The sequence below is a fragment of the Salvelinus alpinus genome, chromosome 12 (genome assembly GCF_045679555.1).
Source record: "Salvelinus alpinus chromosome 12, SLU_Salpinus.1, whole genome shotgun sequence".
NCBI classification, from domain to species: Eukaryota; Metazoa; Chordata; class Actinopteri; order Salmoniformes; family Salmonidae; genus Salvelinus; species Salvelinus alpinus.
This window is the reverse complement of record NC_092097.1, coordinates 47,883,142-47,898,630: the sequence shown is the minus strand read 5'-3', so window position 1 is coordinate 47,898,630 and position 15,489 is coordinate 47,883,142. Positions and strand designations below refer to the sequence as shown.

The following is a 15,489-nucleotide window of genomic DNA, read 5'->3' as shown; positions in this document are numbered from 1 at the left end:
GTTAGAGGATTCCCAGAATCAGGTGGGAATAGGCAGGAAATCCGGAATCCTCCAACTAGGATTTCTGGAAAAAAACGGAATTCATCAGAATTTTGCAACCCCTAGTCAGCACATAGAAAAACAGTCAGTGCATAGAAACAGTCTGAACGAGTTGAATTACTCCGTAGTAGTTGCCTTTAAACCACACTGGCTTAGTGGCTCTCATGGACGTCAGTAATTACAGTTCATTAAAGTCCCATATAATTAGACCAGTCAGACTAGTGAAACTCACACTGCTCCGCTTGCCCGCAGCAGCCCCAGTGTGTGTGTGTGTGTGTGTGTGTGTGTGTGTGTGTGTGTGTGTGTGTGTGTGTGTGTGTGTGTGTGTGTGTGTGTGTGTGTGTGTGTGTGTGTGTGTGTGTGTGCGTGCGCGCGTGCATGCATACACTATATGTGTATGCATGTGTGTTTGTGTCTGACTCGGCTGTGACTTGGTCTGCAATGTGTGTCACGCGAGGTGTCAACGGGGAGGGATACGCCGTACCGCTCATCACACCAGCGCAAGCACAACAAAACACAGAGCGCCAGCCAGAGGGCCCTACGGAGGCCAAGAGGTCACAACGGTCCATTAGCACTTTCACACTCCACCAGAGAAAAAAAGGTCTGCCAGAGAGAAGCCGTGAGACAAGCAGGGCAACCCTCCATCGGACCGGGGCCGGGGCCAGGGCTGGGGTGGGCGAATAGGAGCGTGCCCCTGAAGCAAAGGGGGGTGGTGGGTGGTGGGTGTGGTTGGTTGGGTTGGGGAGGGTGAGAGGGGTTGGCTGGGGGGTTGGCTGGGGGGTTGGCTAGGGGGTTGGCTGGGGCTGATGGTGTCTGTTCTCGCTGTTGCAGTGATTAACACTCGGGTCACAGCCAGAGGCTGTGGCTTGGCATGCCTCACACCTCCCAGAGGCCTCTCTGTTCTGTCTGCCACTAGTTGGCACTCTGCGTTCATGAGAATGCAAAACAAATGAGGAGAAATCAGCCAACAGGGCCTGCAGAGCCGCAACGGCTCTACAGTAAGGTTCTCACATTGACATGAGTTGGATCAGAACTGTAGGGTAGTGTACTTTAATGAACGTACTGTATTGATGCTGAAAAACAACAAGCCTTTCCATAAGGATATTAGCCACAGTTAAGCCTTTGAACCTGTAGAATTGATACCAAAGTGTAGAGATATAAAACATTATTCTTACTGATATACAGTAGGCTTTACTGATATAGCCTAAACCGGTATACTGTCAGTATTCTTTACTGATATAGCCTAAACCGGTATACTGTCAGTATTCTTTACTGATATAGCCTAAACTGGTATACTGATAGTATTCTTTACTGATATAGCCTAAACTGGTATACTGACAGTATTCTTTACTGATATAACCTAAACTGGTATACTGACAGTATTCTTTACTTATATAGCCTAAACTGGTATACTGACAGTATTCTTTACTGATATAGCCTAAACTGGTAAACTGATAGTATTCTTTACTGATATAGCCTAAACTGGTATACTGACAGTATTCTTTACTGATATAGCCTAAACTGGTATACTGACAGTATTCTTTACTTATATAGCCTAAACTGGTAAACTGACAGTATTCTTTACTGATATAGCCTAAACTGGTATACTGACAGTATTCTTTACTGATATAGCCTAAACTGGTATACTGACAGTATTCTTTACTGATATAACCTAAACTGGTATACTGACAGTATTCTTTACTGATATAGCCTAAACTGGTATACTGACAGTATTCTTTACTGATATAGCCTAAACCGGTATACTGACAGTATTCTTTACTGATATAGCCTAAACTGGTATACTGACAGTATTCTTTACTGATATAGCCTAAACTGGTATACTGACAGTATTCTTTACTGATATAGCCTAAACCGGTATACTGACAGTATTCTTTACTGATATAGCCTAAACCGGTATACTGACAGTATTCTTTACTGATATAGCCTAAACTGGTATACTGACAGTATTCTTTACTGATATAGCCTAAACTGGTAAACTGACAGTATTCTTTACTGATATAGCCTAAACTGGTATACTGACAGTATTCTTTACTGATATAGCCTAAACTGGTAAACTGATAGTATTCTTTACTGATATAGCCTAAACTGGTATACTGACAGTATTCTTTACTGATATAGCCTAAACTGGTATACTGACAGTATTCTTTACTGATATAGCCTAAACTGGTATACTGACAGTATTCTTTACTGATATAGCCTAAACTGGTATACTGACAGTATTCTTTACTGATATAGCCTAAACTGGTATACTGACAGTATTCTTTACTGATATAGCCTAAACTGGTATACTGACAGTATTCTTTACTGATATAGCCTAAACTGGTAAACTGACAGTATTCTTTACTGATATAGCCTAAACTGGTATACTGACAGTATTCTTTACTGATATAGCCTAAACTGGTATACTGACAGTATTCTTTACTGATATAGCCTAAACTGGTATACTGACAGTATTCTTTACTTATATAGCCTAAACTGGTATACTGACAGTATTCTTTACTGATATAGCCTAAACTGGTAAACTGACAGTATTCTTTACTGATATAGCCTAAACTGGTATACTGACAGTATTCTTTACTGATATAGCCTAAACTGGTAAACTGACAGTATTCTTTACTGATATAGCCTAAACTGGTATACTGACAGTATTCTTTACTGATATAGCCTAAACTGGTATACTGACAGTATTCTTTACTGATATAGCCTAAACTGGTATACTGACAGTATTCTTTACTGATATAGCCTAAACTGGTAAACTGACAGTATTCTTTACTGATATAGCCTAAACTGGTATACTGACAGTATTCTTTACTGATATAGCCTAAACTGGTATACTGACAGTATTCTTTACTGATATAGCCTAAACTGGTATACTGACAGTATTCTTTACTTATATAGCCTAAACTGGTATACTGACAGTATTCTTTACTGATATAGCCTAAACTGGTAAACTGACAGTATTCTTTACTGATATAGCCTAAACTGGTATACTGACAGTATTCTTTACTGATATAGCCTAAACTGGTATACTGACAGTATTCTTTACTGATATAGCCTAAACTGGTATACTGACAGTATTCTTTACTGATATAGCCTAAACTGGTAAACTGACAGTATTCTTTACTGATATAGCCTAAACTGGTATACTGACAGTATTCTTTACTGATATAGCCTAAACTGGTATACTGACAGTATTCTTTACTTATATAGCCTAAACTGGTATACTGACAGTATTCTTTACTGATATAGCCTAAACTGGTATACTGACAGTATTCTTTACTGATATAACCTAAACTGGTAAACTGATAGTATTCTTTACTGATATAACCTAAACTGGTATACTGACAGTATTCTTTACTGATATAACCTAAACTGGTAAACTGATAGTATTCTTTACTGATATAGCCTAAACCGGTATACTGTCAGTATTCTTTACTGATATAGCCTAAACCGGTATACTGTCAGTATTCTTTACTGATATAGCCTAAACCGGTATACTGTCAGTATTCTTTACTGATATAGCCTAAACCGGTATACTGTCAGTATTCTTTACTGATATAGCCTAAACTGGTATACTGTCAGTATTCTTTACTGATATAGCCTAAACTGGTAAACTGACAGTATTCTTTACTGATATAGCCTAAACTGGTAAACTGACAGTATTCTTTACTGATATAGCCTAAACTGGTATACTGACAGTATTCTTTACTGATATAGCCTAAACTGGTATACTGACAGTATTCTTTACTTATATAGCCTAAACTGGTATACTGACAGTATTCTTTACTGATATAGCCTAAACTGGTAAACTGACAGTATTCTTTACTGATATAGCCTAAACTGGTATACTGACAGTATTCTTTACTGATATAGCCTAAACTGGTATACTGACAGTATTCTTTACTGATATAGCCTAAACTGGTAAACTGATAGTATTCTTTACTGATATAGCCTAAACTGGTATACTGACAGTATTCTTTACTGATATAGCCTAAACTGGTATACTGACAGTATTCTTTACTGATATAGCCTAAACTGGTAAACTGACAGTATTCTTTACTGATATAGCCTAAACTGGTATACTGACAGTATTCTTTACTGATATAGCCTAAACTGGTAAACTGACAGTATTCTTTACTGATATAGCCTAAACTGGTAAACTGACAGTATTCTTTACTGATATAGCCTAAACTGGTATACTGACAGTATTCTTTACTGATATAGCCTAAACTGGTAAACTGACAGTATTCTTTACTGATATAACCTAAACTGGTAAACTGACAGTATTCTTTACTGATATAACCTAAACTGGTATACTGACAGTATTCTTTACTGATATAGCCTAAACTGGTATACTGACAGTATTCTTTACTTATATAACCTAAACTGGTATACTGACAGTATTCTTTACTGATATAGCCTAAACTGGTAAACTGACAGTATTCTTTACTGATATAGCCTAAACTGGTATACTGACAGTATTCTTTACTGATATAACCTAAACTGGTAAACTGACAGTATTCTTTACTGATATAGCCTAAACTGGTATACTGACAATATTCTTTACTGATATAACCTAAACTGGTAAACTGACAGTATTCTTTACTGATATAGCCTAAACTGGTATACTGACAGTATTCTTTACTGATATAGCCTAAACTGGTAAACTGACAGTATTCTTTACTTATATAGCCTAAACTGGTATACTGACAGTATTCTTTACTGATATAACCTAAACTGGTAAACTGACAGTATTCTTTACTGATATAGCCTAAACTGGTATACTGACAGTATTCTTTACTGATATAACCTAAACTGGTATACTGACAGTATTCTTTACTGATATAGCCTAAACTGGTATACTGACAGTATTCTTTACTGATATAGCCTAAACTGGTATACTGACAGTATTCTTTACTGATATAGCCTAAACTGTTATACTGACAGTATTCTTTACTGATATAACCTAAACTGGTAAACTGACAGTATTCTTTACTGATATAGCCTAAACTGGTATACTGACAGTATTCTTTACTGATATAGCCTAAACTGTTATACTGACAGTATTCTTTACTGATATAACCTAAACTGGTAAACTGACAGTATTCTTTACTGATATAGCCTAAACTGGTAAACTGATAGTATTCTTTACTGATATAGTCTAAACTGGTATACTGACAGTATTCTTTACTGATATAACCTAAACTGGTAAACTGACAGTATTCTTTACTGATATAACCTAAACTGGTAAACTGACAGTATTCTTTACTGATATAGCCTAAACTGGTATACTGACAGTATTCTTTACTGATATAGCCTAAACTGGTAAACTGACAGTATTCTTTACTGATATAGCCTAAACTGGTATACTGACAGTATTCTTTACTGATATAACCTAAACTGGTAAACTGATAGTATTCTTTACTGATATAGCCTAAACTGGTAAACTGACAGTATTCTTTACTGATATAACCTAAACTGGTAAACTGATAGTATTCTTTACTGATATAGCCTAAACTGGTAAACTGACAGTATTCTTTACTTATATAGCCTAAACTGGTATACTGACAGTATTCTTTACTGATATAACCTAAACTGGTAAACTGATAGTATTCTTTACTGATATAGCCTAAACTGGTAAACTGACAGTATTCTTTACTGATATAACCTAAACTGGTAAACTGATAGTATTCTTTACTGATATAACCTAAACTGGTAAACTGATAGTATTCTTTACTGATATAGCCTAAACTGGTAAACTGACAGTATTCTTTACTTATATAGCCTAAACTGGTATACTGACAGTATTCTTTACTGATATAGCCTAAACTGGTAAACTGACAGTATTCTTTACTGATATAGCCTAAACTGGTATACTGACAGTATTCTTTACTGATATAGCCTAAACTGGTATACTGACAGTATTCTTTACTGATATAGCCTAAACTGGTAAACTGACAGTATTCTTTACTGATATAGCCTAAACTGGTAAACTGACAGTATTCTTTACTGATATAGCCTAAACCGGTATACTGACAGTATTCTTTACTGATATAGCCTAAACTGGTAAACTGACAGTATTCTTTACTGATATAGCCTAAACTGGTATACTGACAGTATTCTTTACTGATATAGCCTAAACTGGTAAACTGATAGTATTCTTTACTGATATAGCCTAAACTGGTAAACTGACAGTATTCTTTACTGATATAACCTAAACTGGTATACTGACAGTATTCTTTACTGATATAGCCTAAACTGGTATACTGATAGTATTCTTTACTGATATAGCCTAAACTGGTATACTGTCAGTATTCTTTACTGATATAGCCTAAACTGGTAAACTGACAGTATTCTTTACTGATATAGCCTAAACCGGTATACTGTCAGTATTCTTTACTGATATAGCCTAAACCGGTATACTGTCAGTATTCTTTACTGATATAGCCTAAACTGGTATACTGACAGTAGGCTTTACTGATATAGCCTAAACTGGTATACTGACAGTATTCTTTACTGATATAGCCTAAACCGGTATACTGACAGTATTCTTTACTGATATAGCCTAAACTGGTATACTGACAGTATTCTTTACTGATATAGCCTAAACTGGTATACTGACAGTATTCTTTACTGATATAGCCTAAACTGGTAAACTGACAGTATTCTTTACTGATATAACCTAAACTGGTATACTGACAGTATTCTTTACTGATATAGCCTAAACTGGTATACTGATAGTATTCTTTACTGATATAGCCTAAACTGGTAAACTGACAGTATTCTTTACTGATATAGCCTAAACTGGTATACTGACAGTATTCTTTACTGATATAGCCTAAACTGGTATACTGACAGTATTCTTTACTGATATAGCCTAAACCGGTATACTGACAGTAGGCTTTACTGATATAGCCTAAACTGGTAAACTGATAGTATTCTTTACTGATATAGCCTAAACCGGTATACTGTCAGTATTCTTTACTGATATAGCCTAAACCGGTATACTGACAGTAGGCTTTACTGATATAGCCTAAACTGGTAAACTGATAGTATTCTTTACTGATATAGCCTAAACCGGTATACTGTCAGTATTCTTTACTGATATAGCCTAAACTGGTATACTGACAGTATTCTTTACTGATATAGCCTAAACTGGTATACTGACAGTATTCTTTACTGATATAGCCTAAACTGGTATACTGTCAGTATTCTTTACTGATATAGCCTAAACCGGTATACTGACAGTAGGCTTTACTGATATAGCCTAAACTGGTAAACTGATAGTATTCTTTACTGATATAGCCTAAACTGGTAAACTGATAGTATTCTTTACTGATATAGCCTAAACCGGTATACTGTCAGTATTCTTTACTGATATAGCCTAAACTGGTATACTGACAGTATTCTTTACTGATATAGCCTAAACTGGTATACTGACAGTATTCTTTACTGATATAGCCTAAACTGGTATACTGACAGTATTCTTTACTGATATAGCCTAAACTGGTATACTGACAGTATTCTTTACTGATATAACCTAAACTGGTATACTGACAGTATTCTTTACTGATATAGCCTAAACTGGTATACTGACAGTATTCTTTACTGATATAGCCTAAACTGGTATACTGACAGTATTCTTTACTGATATAGCCTAAACTGTTATACTGACAGTATTCTTTACTGATATAACCTAAACTGGTAAACTGACAGTATTCTTTACTGATATAGCCTAAACTGGTATACTGACAGTATTCTTTACTGATATAGCCTAAACTGTTATACTGACAGTATTCTTTACTGATATAACCTAAACTGGTAAACTGACAGTATTCTTTACTGATATAGCCTAAACTGGTAAACTGCTAAACTGGTATACTGACAGTATTCTTTACTGATATAGCCTAAACTGGTATACTGACAGTATTCTTTACTGATATAGCCTAAACTGGTAAACTGACAGTATTCTTTACTGATATAGCCTAAACTGGTAAACTGACAGTATTCTTTACTGATATAGCCTAAACCGGTATACTGACAGTATTCTTTACTGATATAGCCTAAACTGGTAAACTGACAGTATTCTTTACTGATATAGCCTAAACTGGTATACTGACAGTATTCTTTACTGATATAGCCTAAACTGGTAAACTGATAGTATTCTTTACTGATATAGCCTAAACTGGTAAACTGACAGTATTCTTTACTGATATAACCTAAACTGGTATACTGACAGTATTCTTTACTGATATAGCCTAAACTGGTATACTGATAGTATTCTTTACTGATATAGCCTAAACTGGTAAACTGACAGTATTCTTTACTTATATAGCCTAAACTGGTATACTGACAGTATTCTTTACTGATATAGCCTAAACTGGTAAACTGACAGTATTCTTTACTGATATAGCCTAAACTGGTATACTGACAGTATTCTTTACTGATATAGCCTAAACTGGTATACTGACAGTATTCTTTACTGATATAGCCTAAACTGGTAAACTGACAGTATTCTTTACTGATATAGCCTAAACTGGTAAACTGACAGTATTCTTTACTGATATAGCCTAAACCGGTATACTGACAGTATTCTTTACTGATATAGCCTAAACTGGTAAACTGACAGTATTCTTTACTGATATAGCCTAAACTGGTATACTGACAGTATTCTTTACTGATATAGCCTAAACTGGTAAACTGATAGTATTCTTTACTGATATAGCCTAAACTGGTAAACTGACAGTATTCTTTACTGATATAACCTAAACTGGTATACTGACAGTATTCTTTACTGATATAGCCTAAACTGGTATACTGATAGTATTCTTTACTGATATAGCCTAAACTGGTATACTGTCAGTATTCTTTAACTGACAGTATTCTTTACTGATATAGCCTAAACTGGTATACTGACAGTATTCTTTACTGATATAGCCTAAACTGGTATACTGACAGTATTCTTTACTGATATAGCCTAAACCGGTATACTGACAGTAGGCTTTACTGATATAGCCTAAACTGGTAAACTGATAGTATTCTTTACTGATATAGCCTAAACCGGTATACTGTCAGTATTCTTTACTGATATAGCCTAAACCGGTATACTGACAGTAGGCTTTACTGATATAGCCTAAACTGGTAAACTGATAGTATTCTTTACTGATATAGCCTAAACCGGTATACTGTCAGTATTCTTTACTGATATAGCCTAAACTGGTATACTGACAGTATTCTTTACTGATATAGCCTAAACTGGTATACTGACAGTATTCTTTACTGATATAGCCTAAACTGGTATACTGTCAGTATTCTTTACTGATATAGCCTAAACCGGTATACTGACAGTAGGCTTTACTGATATAGCCTAAACTGGTAAACTGATAGTATTCTTTACTGATATAGCCTAAACTGGTAAACTGATAGTATTCTTTACTGATATAGCCTAAACCGGTATACTGTCAGTATTCTTTACTGATATAGCCTAAACTGGTATACTGACAGTATTCTTTACTGATATAGCCTAAACTGGTATACTGACAGTATTCTTTACTGATATAGCCTAAACTGGTATACTGACAGTATTCTTTACTGATATAGCCTAAACTGGTATACTGACAGTATTCTTTACTGATATATTCTAAACTGGTATACTGACAGTATTTTTTACTGATATAGCCTAAACCGGTATACTGACAGTATTCTTTACTGATATAGCCTAAACTGGTATACTGACAGTATTCTTTACTGATATAGCCTAAACCGGTATACTGTCAGTATTCTTTACTGATATAGCCTAAACTGGTATACTGACAGTATTCTTTACTGATATAGCCTAAACTGGTATACTGACAGTATTCTTTACTGATATAACCTAAACTGGTATACTGACAGTATTTTTTACTGATATAGCCTAAACCGGTATACTGACAGTATTCTTTACTGATATAGCCTAAACTGGTATACTGACAGTATTCTTTACTGATATAGCCTAAACCGGTATACTGTCAGTATTCTTTACTGATATAGCCTAAACTGGTATACTGACAGTATTCTTTACTGATATAGCCTAAACTGGTATACTGACAGTATTCTTTACTGATATAGCCTAAACTGGTATACTGACAGTATTCTTTACTGATATAACCTAAACTGGTATACTGACAGTATTCTTTACTGATATAGCCTAAACTGGTATACTGACAGTAGGCATGGGAAATATATGCAATGGGCTTTACAGTCCACATATTCCAGTGTCGTTCCATTTGCCATGTTACATACCTTAAGTACCGCCACTGTCAAACCCACCAATGTTACTGTATGAGACGAGATGACAACACTAATTATATTATTTGTCACACTACTTCTCATCACTCTGAAATTCATCCGTTAGATAGACTTGGTGCTTTCAGCATCATGATTTCTCCTTGATGGAACCATTCGTTTGTGGGCCACAGTCATTGTATGATGGTTGCATACAACAAGGAAAATGAAATCCATTTCTTCCCTTCCATCGGGAAGGAAGGAGAACAGGCCATGAGCACTTCTGAGTTCTCAATCAGGAAATGAATGGAGTAGAATGGTGTCAGTGAGAGGTTATTGGTGTTTTCACACATGACACGGATCTTCTCAGAGCAACTGGAGATACTATATCTATCATACTGTGTATATACAGTTGAAGTCAGAAGTTTACATACACCTTAGCCAAATACATTTAAACTCAGTTTTTCACAATTCCTGACACTTAATCCTAGGTAAAATTTCCTGTTTTAGATCAGTCAGGATCACCACTTTATTTTAAGAATGTGAAATGTCAGAATAATAGTAGAGAGAATGATTTACTTCAGCTTTTATTTCTTTCATCACATTCCCAGTGGGTCAGAAGTCTACATATACTCAATTAGTATTTGGTAGCATTGCCTTTAAATTGTTTAACTTGGGTCAAATGTTTTGGGTAGCCTTCCACAAGCTTCCCACAATAAGTTGGGTGAATTTTGGCCCATTCTTCCTGACAGAGCTGGTGTAACTGAGTCAGGTTTGCAGGCCTCCTTGCTCGCACACACTTTTTCATTTCTGCCCACACATTTTCTATAGGATTGAGGTCAGGGCTATGCGATGGCCACTTCAATACCTTGACTTTGTTGTCCTTAAGCCATTTTGCCACAACTTTGGAAGTATGCTTGGGGTCATTGTCTATTTGGAAGACCCATTTGGAAGACCTATTTGGAAGCTTTAACTTCCTGACTGATGTCTTCAATATAACCACATAATGTTCCTACTCATGATGCCATCTATTTTGTGAGGTGCATCAGTCCCTCCTGCAGCAAAGCACCCCAACAACATGATGCTGCCACCCTCTTGCTTCACGGTTGGGATGATGTTCTTCGGCTTGCAAGCCTCCCCCCTTTTCCTCCAAACATAACGATGGTCATTATGTTCAAACAGTTCTATTTTAGTTTCATCAGACCAGAGGACATTTCTCCATTTCTCTTTCTTTGTCCCCATGTTCAGTTGCAAACCGTAGTCTGGCATTTTTATGGCGGTTTTGGAGCAGTGGCTTCTTCCTTGCTGAGCGACATTTCAGGTTATGTCGATATAGGACTCGTTTTACTGTGGATATAGTAAATATATATATACTTTTGTACCTGTTTACTCCAGCAACTTCACAAGGTCCCTTGCTGATGTTCTGGGATTGATTTGCACTTTTCGCACCAAAGTACGTTAATCTCTAGGAGACAGAACGTGTCTCCTTCCTGAGCAGTATGACGGCTGTGTGGACCCATGGTGTTTATACTTGCGTACTATTGTTTGTACAGATGAACGTGGTACCTTCAGGCGTTTGGAAATTGCTCCCAAGGATGAACCAGACTAGTGGAGATCTACATTTTTTTTCTGAGTTCTTGCCTGATTTCTTTTGATTTTCCCATGATGTCAAGCAAAGAGGCACAGAGTTTGAAGGTAGGCCTTGAAATACATCCACAAGTACTCAAATTTTGTCAATTAGCCTATCAGAAGCTTCTAAAGCCATGACATCATTTTCTGGAATTTTTCCAAGCTGTTTAAAGGCACAGTCAACTTAGTGATTGTAAACTTCTGACCCACTGGAATTGTGATACAGTCAAATCAAATCAAATGTATTTATATAGCCCTTCTTACATCAGCTGATATCTCAAAGTGCTGTACAGAAACCCAGCCTAAAACCCAAAACAGCAAGCAGTGAATTACAGTGAATTATAAGTGACATAATCTGTCTGTAAACAATTGTTGGAAAAATGACTTGTTTCATGCACAAAGTAGATGTCCTAACCGACTTGCCAAAACTATAGTTTGTTAACAAGAAATTTGTGGAGTGGTTGAAAAAAGAGTTTTAATGACTCCAACATAAGTGTATGTAAACTTCTGATTTCAACTGTATATAGATATATATATATTTATATCATATTAATATCATATTTATATCAGTAAAGGCAGGACTATTAGTATAAAACAAATAACCACAAAAATCATACCATGGCTAAGGGCCGTTCTTAGGCACGACACAGTTGATGGTTACATTGGTTACATTTGCAAAAGTAAAAACAGAGAGGAAGAGCGAGACAGATAGAGAGAGAGAGAGAGATAGAGATGTATAACACAGCAGCCATTAGGAAATGGCCTGGCTTACAAGATGGCTGTCTTCCCTGTGATGTACACACTATGCACACAATCATACAGTTCATACATGTTCATACCACAAAAATCAGACATCGGAGGAGTCACACATGCTCATGACAATAACCGTATCATAAGTCATTATACCTGGATGCTTTCAGTGTTACCCACGTGTAATGGAATAGCGTAATGTTTTACAGCATAATTAAGCAATAAGGCATGAGGTGGTGTGGTATACAGTATGGCTAATATACCATGGCTAAGGGCCGTTCTTAGGCACGACACAGTTGATGGTTACATTGGTTACATTTGCAAAAGTAAAAACAGAGAGGAAGAGCGAGACAGATAGAGAGAGAGAGATAGAGAAAGAGAGTGAGATAGAGAGAGAAAGAGATATAAATATATATATAGAGAGAGATAGAGATAGAGAGATAAGAGAGAGATAGGAAGAAAGGGAGAGATGGAAGGAGAGAGAGGGAGAGAGAGGTAGAGAGATAAGAGAGAGATAGGAAGAAAGGGAGAGATGGAAGGAGAGAGAGGGAGAGAGAGAGAGGTAGAGAGATAAGAGAGAGATAGGAAGAAAGGGAGAGATGGAAGGAGAGAGAGGGAGAGAGAGAGAGGTAGAGAGATAAGAGAGAGATAGGAAGAAAGGGAGAGATGGAAGGAGAGAGAGGGAGAGAGAGAGAGGTAGAGAGATAAGAGAGAGATAGGAAGAAAGGGAGAGATGGAAGGAAAGAGAGGGAGAGAGAGAGAGAGAGGTAGAGAGATAAGAGAGAGATAGGAAGAAAGGGAGCGATGGAAGGAGAGAGAGGTAGAGAGAAAGATGGGGTGAGAACGAGACAGATAAAGCTTGGATAAAACCCAGAATGGTGGTGGGGAGAGATAGAGCTCATTGTTCAAACAACTGATACACATTGGACACCAACCTCTCCAGTTTGCTGAGCTAAAAAGCACATAAAGAGAGAGGCTATAAATAGGCAGCTGTTTGCGTAAACCCAAGCCACTTTCAGTTAGATGTAGGAAGTGCGCACTACAGCATTGAGGTCATGGAACAACAGTTGAACGCAGCCTATCACACAGCTCCCAGCCACAAATGAGCATTCCAATCTATAGTAGTACTTCAAAATGGCATACATGTATAACACAGCAGCCATTAGGAAATGGCCTGGCTTACAAGATGGCTGTCTTCCCTGTGATGTACACACTATGCACACAATCATACAGTTCATACATGTAGCCACGTATGTTTTACATTTAGACACTGGCAACGAAGACAAAAGGAGAGCCCAGACTCCTCTCCTCTCCTCTCCTCTCCTCTCCTCTCCTCTCCTCTCCTCTCCTCTCCTCTCCTCTCCTCTCCTCTCCTCTCCTCTCCTCTCCTCTCCTCTCTCTTTCGTGGGACTAAAATGTGATTCCGTGATTTTCCACACATACGTGACTGATCGCCTGTCAGTCTAAGTGCAAATGGAAACAGGCAGCAGTCAAAATACCTGTCTCAGGACACTGGACATTAGAGAATTCAGAGGCTGGCAGACACCACTGAAGGTCTGAGGGGATGGTTGTCTGAGCAGATATAGATTGGTTGACTGTGTTTGTGTGTGTTCCTTCTACAGTGTGTTTGCTCTGCTGTGTGTGTTCGTGTGTGGGTGTGTTGTATGTTTGTTCTAATGTATGTGCTGTTTGCCCTCCTATAGGTGTTAGTGTGTGTGCATATATGTGTACTGTATATGTGTAGCCACACATCTGGGTGTCTCTCTGTGTGAAACATTTGTCCTATGCAACAACACCTGTCCTATTCAACAAAGACAGAACCCAATAAAGATCATAAATATGACCGTCCATGTTCATATTCAAACCTCAACTGCCATACCCATTCCACCTCAGATCTGGGTTCAAATACTACAGTGAACTAAAATATAAATGCAACATGCAACAATTTCAAAGATTTTACTGAGTTGCAGTTCATATTGGGAAATCAGTCAATTGTAATACATTCAACAGGCCATAATCTATGGATTCCACATGACTGGGGATACAGATATGCATCTGTTGGTCACAGATACCTCAAAAGAAAAGTATGGGCGTGGATCAGAAAACCAGTCAGTATCTGGCGTGACCACCATTTGCCTCATGCAGCGAGAGACATCTCCTTCGCATAGAGTTGATCAGGCTGTTGATTGTGGCCTGCGGAATGTTGTCCCACTCCTCTTCAATGGCTGCGCGGAGTTGCTGGATATTGGTGGTAACTGGAATACACCGTCTTACACGTCAATCCAAAGCATCCCAAACAGGCTCAATGGGTGACATGTCTGGTGAGTATGCAGGCCATGGAAGAACTGGGACATTTACAGCTTCTAGGAATTGTGTACAGATCCTTGTGACATGGGGCCATGCATTATCATGTTGAAATATGGGATGATGGTGGTGGATGAATGGCCTGACAATGGGCCTCAGGATCTCGTCACAGTATCTCTATGCATTCAAATTTCCATCGATTAAATGCAGTTGTGTTTGTTGTCCGTAGCTGATGCCTACCTGCCCAAACCATAACCCCACCGCCAACACGGGGCCCTCTGTTCACAACGTTGACATCAGCAAATCGCTCGCCCACACGACGCCAGTTGAAACCGTGATTTATTCATGAAGAGCACACTTCCCCAGTGGCCATTGAAGGTGAGCATTTGCCCACTGAAGTCGGTTACGATGCCAAACTGCAGTCAGGTCAAGACCCTGTTGAGGACGACAAGCACGCAGATGCGCTTCAATGAGACGGGTTCT

General features: G+C 37.6%; 1 protein-coding gene across 3 annotated transcripts in view; it reads right to left on the bottom strand.

Moving 5' to 3' along the window:
• LOC139536282 (TOX high mobility group box family member 2-like) overlaps positions 1 to 15,489 on the bottom strand; it is a 189,900-nt gene that overhangs the window by 91,838 nt on the left and 82,573 nt on the right. The gene's annotated exons all lie outside the window — the stretch shown is intronic.